This window comes from Silene latifolia, chromosome 3, assembly GCF_048544455.1.
Source record: "Silene latifolia isolate original U9 population chromosome 3, ASM4854445v1, whole genome shotgun sequence".
Classification (NCBI taxonomy): Eukaryota; Viridiplantae; Streptophyta; class Magnoliopsida; order Caryophyllales; family Caryophyllaceae; genus Silene; species Silene latifolia.
Genome location: NC_133528.1, coordinates 66,189,478 through 66,197,239, shown reverse-complemented (window position 1 = coordinate 66,197,239; position 7,762 = coordinate 66,189,478). Strand labels below are relative to the sequence as shown.

The following is a 7,762-nucleotide window of genomic DNA, read 5'->3' as shown; positions in this document are numbered from 1 at the left end:
CCATTATGTCAAAGTTGTTCTTTATTATTAATTTCGCGATTAGTATAGTTATGATTATGCGTAGGTAATTCCTTTGATTGGGAATAAGGTGAGCCATGGTATTAAATTAGGATTGTTGTGTAGCATGAGTTCTTCCGTATTAGTCTTGTTATCTTTTGATAGATTTCTTTGCTAGATTGAAAGATTGGTAATTTGATTTATCGCTAGATTTAGAATTTCTCTTGAGTGAAAGCTTTTTGATAAATTCTAGGGAATTATTAGACCATGAGGTTATTTGAGCTTTGATCGAAAGATTAGCCTTTTTTCCCTGAGACCGTATTATGAGACCTCTGCTGCTTGACTGACCTGTTATTTGCCATGGTGAACCGAAATTCCCGATCCCTTTTTTATCTTGTTAAGAATTTTCATTTTTGCAATTAGCCTGTTAGTCAATCAATTTCAAACCCCCAATTAATTGTTACTTTTATAGACTGAAAAATAGCAAACAAAATCAACCTTGTCTCTCTGTGGTTCGACCCTTACTATCACTAGCTATAGTTTTAGTTTGGAATTATAAATTTAACTTTGGTACTAAACGACGGTATCAAATTTTGGCGCCGTTGCCGGGGAGACGGTGTAATTTTGTTTGCCTTATTTTAGTTTATTTTACTTGTCTCAGGGAACTTTTGTTCCTTGAGGCCGTTGCTTACCTTTGCTTCTAGTTTTGCTTTTGCACAGTTAGAAGACAGGTTTTTGAGAGGAAGACTTGAGTACTCTCACTTTGGAAATTATGGCTACGATATATGATAATTTTTAGCCAAAGGAGCACCACCTTCCAAAGGGGCGCCAGTTACCTACCCCTACTACCGGTAAATTCGAGTTTCGTTCCTCTTATATTGATTTAGTGGAACGAAACCAGTTCGCGGGTCTGCCAGATGAAGACAACTTGAAACATATGGAAATTTTCACGGACTATTGTTGTTCAATACCTATACCGGAGGGGGTAACTCAAGATGAAGTAAAGGGGTTTATGTTCTTATACTCCTTGAAGGATTCGGCGCGAGATTGGTATCGCTACCTCGATAGAGTAGCACTGAGTCACCGATTGGACATCTTTAGCACTAGCCTTCTACAAGAAGTACTTCCCGCTTTCAAAGACTGATGCCTTGAAGGGTAAAATCACGAGTTTTCAACAAGGAGCCGACGAAGATTTTTGTGAAGCATGGGGACGTTTCAAAAGTTTGGTCGAGTCATCCCTCATCATGGTTTCCAACAATGGTATCTTTGCAATCTATTTTACAATGCTTTATATGATGATTACAAGGTCATCTTGGATGCAATTGCTAATGGCGAGTTTCAAAATAATACCGGTCAAAGTAAAGGTTGGAACACCATTGAGGAGATGGCAGTCCATAAAGCTGAGTTTGGAAGTTCACGTGGTAAGTCACGAAAGCAAAGTGAAGACATGACTGCTGTTGTGACACATATAACTTCCATTTCTACCCATCTCGAGAAACTCGAGATTTCTGAAGCTTCCAAGGAGAAAGTTGAAATACCCGTTCAAAACTTAGATGAGATCGAGAAGTTGAGAGAGATGGTCCAACTCCTTTTGGTTCAAGTGGAAAATATGGAAGCAGCCGGGGTTGAGTCTTCAAGAAATTCTGTGAAGCAATTGGAGAATATAGAGGCTAAGCAAGCTGCTAATTCTTCAAGCAAATGCGAAGGGCCGATTGAAACGTTAAATGCCATCAATCTCAGAAGCGGCCTTTCTTATGAAAGTCCCGACAAGACAAAGGAAGACTCGGGAAATGATGAAGAAGCTCGTTTAAATTCTGGTGCAAAAACGAGTCTGAATGCCAGTACTTGTGGTTGATCGACCAACCTTCCCTGTCGATCGACTGAAGTGTCAGATGAAATAGTTTCTGGTCAGAAACTATTCACACCCAGCACATCCAGTCGATCGACCAACATCCTCAGTCGATCGACTGAGATACCTGATGACGTTAATTCTGGACAGAAACTGTTCACGCCAGCTTACTTGGTCGATCGACCACCTATACCAGTCGATCGACTGGATCTCCAGAGCAGGATGCAAATCCGTCAACTAGCTTGCATGATTCGTCACTCATTGATGATTTGACGGGGGTTTTAAACCTACCGAAGCCGAAGGTTACTGATCCTACGGCCGTGTTGCGATCCCGTATCCGGAGCGTTTGAAGGCTACCAAGCCGAGCGTAAGTTTGGTAAGTTTCCGGAGATGGTCCAGAATCTCGAGGTAACGGTTCCTTTCACTGATTTAATTACCCAGGTACCCTCTTACGCTAAATTTATGAAAGATATTTTGAATCGTAAGAGAAATTTTCGTGATGATGGTAATGTTGCGTTTGTGGAGGAATGTAATGCTCTTTCACAAGTTAATGTGCCACCTAAATTAAAGGACCCGGGTAGTTTTTCAATTCCATGCACTATAGGTAACCACGTAATTGGAAAGGCCCTTTGTGACTTAGGGGCCAGTGTTAGTGTCATGCCGTATTCTCGCTTTCGAAAGGTTAAACATTGGTAGACTTAAGGTGACCGATATTACCGTTCAAATGGCAAATAGATCGACTCAGAGACCTATAGGTGTTCTAGAGGATGTACCCGTTCGAGTGGGTAAGTTTTTTATTCCTGTCGACTTCGTTGTTTTGGACATTGAAGAGGATAGTCAGATACCTATTATTTTAGGCAGACCGTTCTTACATACATCTGGGGCTGTGATAGATGTCAAACGCGGAACCATCACCTTAGAGGTAGGGGATGACACCATTGAGTTCAGTCTTGCTCACAAGGCAACTGAACCTGCTGATGAGGATACGTGTTATTCCATTGATATCGTTGACAGGGTTGTTACTTGTAATTGGAGGGATTCCTTAGCCAAGGATCCCTTAGCTGATCTAACCCATTTAGATGAGTGTGCAGGTAATACATTGGAGAATGCTGAGGAGCCAGATGCTTTGGTGTCCTCAATGGAGAGCTATGAGCTCAATGAAGAAGAAGATGAGATGCTTTTGAGCCTGGACAACGACAACTTGGTGAACACTTGCTACACCATTGAAGCCGACTCTGTCTACGCTGTAGAGGTAAAGGTACCGGAGCGTAAGCCACTTCCTCCTAATCTTAAGTATGTTTTTCTAGATGATACGGAGCAATACCCAGCTATTGTTAGCTCTAAGCTTAACGATGACCAGCTGTCTGCTTTGATGTGTGTACTTAAGAAAAACAGGAAGGCTTTGGGTTATTCTTTGGATGACATTAAGGGCATCAGCCCTGATGTCTGTATGCACATGATAGAGTTGGAAGAAGGCCACAAGCCTTATAGACAGGGTCAACGCAAGTTGAACCCGAAGATGCAGGAAGTTGTTATGGCTGAGGTGATGAAACTACTTGATGCAGGTATTATTTATACAGTTGGCAACTCCAAGTGGGTTAGCCCAGTTCAGGTGGTCCCGAAGAAAGGAGGGACTACCGTGGTTAAAAATGATAAAAATGAATTAATACCAACTCGAGTAGTGACAGGGTGACGGATGTGCATTGATTATAGACAGTTAAATGCCGCCACCAAGAAAGACCATTTCCCCCTCCCTTTTGTTGACCAAATGACTGAAAGACTTGCTTCTAACAAATTTTTCTGTTTTCTAGACGGATATTCAGGGTTCTTTCAGATCCCTATTCATTCGGATGATCAGAGTAAGACTACTTTTACATGTCCACAGGGTGTTTTTGCGTATCGTAGAATGCCTTTCGGATTGTGTAACGCCCCTGCTACCTTTCAGAGGTGCATGATGGGGATTTTTTCTGATTATATAGAGAATATTATGGAAGTATTCATGGATGATTTCTCAGTTTATGGTAGTAACTTTGATCGTTGTTTAGCTAACCTTGATAAAGTCATGCAGCGTTGTATAGATGTTAATCTTGTTTTAAACTGGGAAACGTGTCAGTTTATGGTCAATGAAGGAGTTGTGTTAGGGCATCTGATTTCTGATAAGGGTATACATGTTGACAAAGCAAAGGTGCAGGTGATTGAGCAATTACCTCCTCCCGTGAATGTTAAAGGAGTGAGGAGTTTCCTTGGTCACGCTGGTTTCTACCGGCGCTTCATTAAGGATTTTTCAAAAATTGCTAAACCACTCACCCAATTGCTCCTTAAGGATGTTGTCTTTGAATTTACTGATGAGTGCCATGTCACTTTTAACAGGTTAAAGGACGCCCTAATTTCGGCGCCAATCATTCAGCCGCCTGATTGGGACCTCCCATTTGAGATCATGTGTGATGCCAGCGATTATGCGATCGGTGCAGTTCTGGGACAGCGGAAGAATAATGCTTTGAATGCCATATACTATGCGAGCCGAACTCTGGATGAGGCTCAAGTCAACTATTTTACCACTGAGAAAGAGTTTCTAGCTGTTGTTTTTGCCTTAGACAAATTTCGGTCTTATTTGTTAGGTTCTAAGGTTATTGTTTACACTGACCATGCAGCGTTGAAGACTCTCTTTATTAAGAAAGATGCAAAGCCAAGGCTTTTGAGGTGGATACTCCTTTTGCAGGAGTTTGATTTGGAGATCAAAGATAAGAAAGGAGCAGAGAATGTGGTAGCTGACCACTTATCTCGTCTACAAATGACGAAAGGGAGGATTCGTTGCCTATTAATGATTCTTTTCCCGATGAGAGTTTGTTAGCTATTACTACTTCAGGGTCTTATCCACCTCCGTGGTTTGCTTGATTTTGCTAACTTTGTTTGTGATGTAGGATACCACCCGAGCTTTCATGGCGTGAGAAGAAGCGGTTTGCTTGTGATGCCGCATAATATTTTTGGGATGATCCTTATGTTTTCAAGGAATGCGCAGACGGTCTCATCCGGAGATGCGTACCTCAGTGGGAGGTGAAGGATATCCTAGAGGCTTGCCACTCTTTTGCTTATGGTGGTCATCACGGTCCGTCCAGGACCGTAGCTAAGGTACTCCTATCTGGTTTCTATTGGCCAACTTTGCATGCAGATTGTCGCAATTTTGTTGCTGAGTGCGATGCTTGTCAAAGATCGGGGAATATTTCCAAGAGACATGAGATGCCACAGGTAGGCATTCTTGAAGTTGAGATTTTCGATGTCTGGGGCATCGATTATCAAGGACCTTTTCCGAGCAAATCAAGGTAATAAATATATCCTCGTAGTCAGAGATTATGTGTCCAAATGGGTAGAAGCTATTGCTACTCCCCATTGCGATGCAAAGGCCGTGATTAAATTGTTTAAAAAGATTATTTTCCCTCGTTTTGGTGTCCCTCGGGTTGTCATTAGCGATGGGGGAATGCATTTTAAAGAGAAACAACTTAGTGCTTTATTGACTAAATTCGGTGTCCAACATCGTAGAGGTTTGGGGTATCATCCCCAAACTAGTGGTCAGGTTGAGGTTTCTAACAGAGAATTGAAGGAAGTCTTAGCTAAAGTTGTTTCTAAATCACGGAAAGATTGGAGTCTTAAGTTAGCTGATGTCTTATAGGCTTATAGAATCTGCGCGTTAAAAACGCCAATCGGGATGTCACCATACCGATTGATCTATGGTAAGACATGTCATTTACCCGTTGAGTTAGAGCGTAAGTCTTGGTGGGCTATTTGTGATTTGAATTTGGATCCTAACCTCTCTCGTGAGAAACGCATGACACAGCTGAATGAGCTAGAGGAATTTAGGCTGCTGGCCTATGACAATGCAAGGATCTACAAGGAGAAATCAAAGCGCTGGCTCGACAAGAGAATCATCAAGCGCGAGTTCCATATTGCGATAAGGTACTTCTTTTTAACGCTCGTATCCGTTTATTTCCTGGTAAGTCTGAAATCCAGTGGACCGCCCCCTATACGGTCACAAATCACAAAGTTCGGATCGATTGAATTGAGACCTCTGTGAGAAAGGTTCAAGGTAAATGGCCAATATGTGAAGAACTATCATGGATCAGATGCATATGTTGGGAAGGTCGAGGTCTTGTACTTCGATCCGCTATCAGATGATGAAAAGTGAGGTAAAATGGTCGTGCGGGACCTCTTAAGCCAGCGCTAACTGGGAGGCAACCCAGTTGTATTTTTTTTTTTTTGTAATTCAGGATTTTTATTTTGTTATTTCATTCAATTTGCATTTTAAGTTTTCTTGTTTTGTTTCCTTTCATGCATTTGCAATTTCTTGGTTTGGGAAAATTGTACGCCTTTGATGATTTCTACAGGAATTTATTTTATGCAAAGTGCGTAAGTGGTTTACTGGATGTTGTGAGACAAACGGGGATTAAGTCGGGAAACAAGTTTGACGAATTTGAGCTAAATTGCCAGGTCTTTCAGTCGATCGACCAGGAGGTTCAGTCGATCGACTGACACAAAGAGAACAGAAGGTAATGTGAATAGAGAGGTGGTCGATCGACTGGGTCAATTAGTTGATCGACCAGTCCGCGGGTTCAGAGGCAGTTAATAGGGAAGTTTTCATCCTTATTTTCTCATTCATTCACTTCCCAAAAATATGAAAAACAAAAGAAACCCTAAGTTCTCCCCTGCTGCGATTTTCACCTACATCCCGTCCTAATCACTTGATTTTTATTGCTTTAATCTTCAAAGTTCTTCAAGGTATGTCTCTAATTCCATCTTCATGCTTTTTATTCGAGTTTTGCTGAAGCTCCATGCGAAATTTTCGAGTAATGTGCCCTTGAGACGAAAAAATCGATTTGGGGAAAACGATTTTAGGGTGTGATTTCTGGTCATTTATATACTTTAATTGCTTATTCTAGCCTTTCCCCTTTGATTTTCGACACTAATTAGCAACTAGGAGACGGTTATTTCAGCTTTCCCTAAATTTTCGAAACCCTAATTTGCGTGGATCATCTGATTTTGATTCGGGTTTCTAGAAATTGAAACTTAAGTTGGTTAATTGTTGCTAATTTGATTCTTTTGCAGGAACAAGAATGACAAAAGGGAAGGAGCCAATGCAGGAAGGGTAGTCGAGCCAAAGGCCTGCTAAGCGGCCACGCGGACCGCCTCTGATGATAGAAGCCACTACGGATAGTCTACTCCGACTATCCGCAGTTATCTTTGATAAACCTATTCAGCGCTAAATTCTCCTTCTTTGTTTCGATTTGTAAAGGTCACACTACCCGGTTTCTCCACAAAGACACTTTGGAGAAACTAGGTCACATTTAGCCTGGTCGTGTCCCCGCTAAATGGGACGGGTATGACGGGTCTTGTGGACATGTCTGAGTTCACATATTATGTTATGACCCTTGAATTCTTTTCCTCTTACGCTTTTGATTCCAAAGCCTTTGAGGCTGATGCGACCAAACCCTGCATTTCCTTTCGACTTTTTAATGTTAATTATTCTCTGACACTTGCTGATTTTGCGGGTTTTCTGGGTCTGTACTTCGAGGGCAGAACCTCGGACCCCTCTGACACTCACAGGGCCATGTGGTCTTGTATCGGTGACACTTACGGGTCGAGGAGGATGGGCACTTCCGTCCACTTGCCCCCTCTTCGTTATTTTCTACGGCTAATGGGTAATACCATTTTTGGCCGTAAAGAGTCTAATAACGTGAATAATATTGAGCTTTCGATTTTGGCGGGTTATCTGAACGTTGAGCGTCGGAGAGCCCGCATCTATAACATTGCCTACTTGACCGCCGCTCACTTTCAGACTGTAAGTGAGGGCAACTTGACCACCATTGCTTGTGGCGGTTTGGTGACACGTATCGCCAACCGCCTTGTTTTACTTTTCCCTCGACA

At 42.1% G+C, this 7,762-nt stretch overlaps 1 non-coding gene across 1 annotated transcript; it reads right to left on the bottom strand.

The window, feature by feature from the left end:
* Positions 1-1,140: 1,140 nt before the first annotated feature.
* Positions 1,141-1,248, bottom strand: LOC141650172 (small nucleolar RNA R71). Its single transcript, XR_012546222.1, has one exon. It is a non-coding gene; the product is annotated as a small nucleolar RNA R71 (small nucleolar RNA).
* Between the last annotated feature and the right edge of the window lie 6,514 nt (positions 1,249-7,762).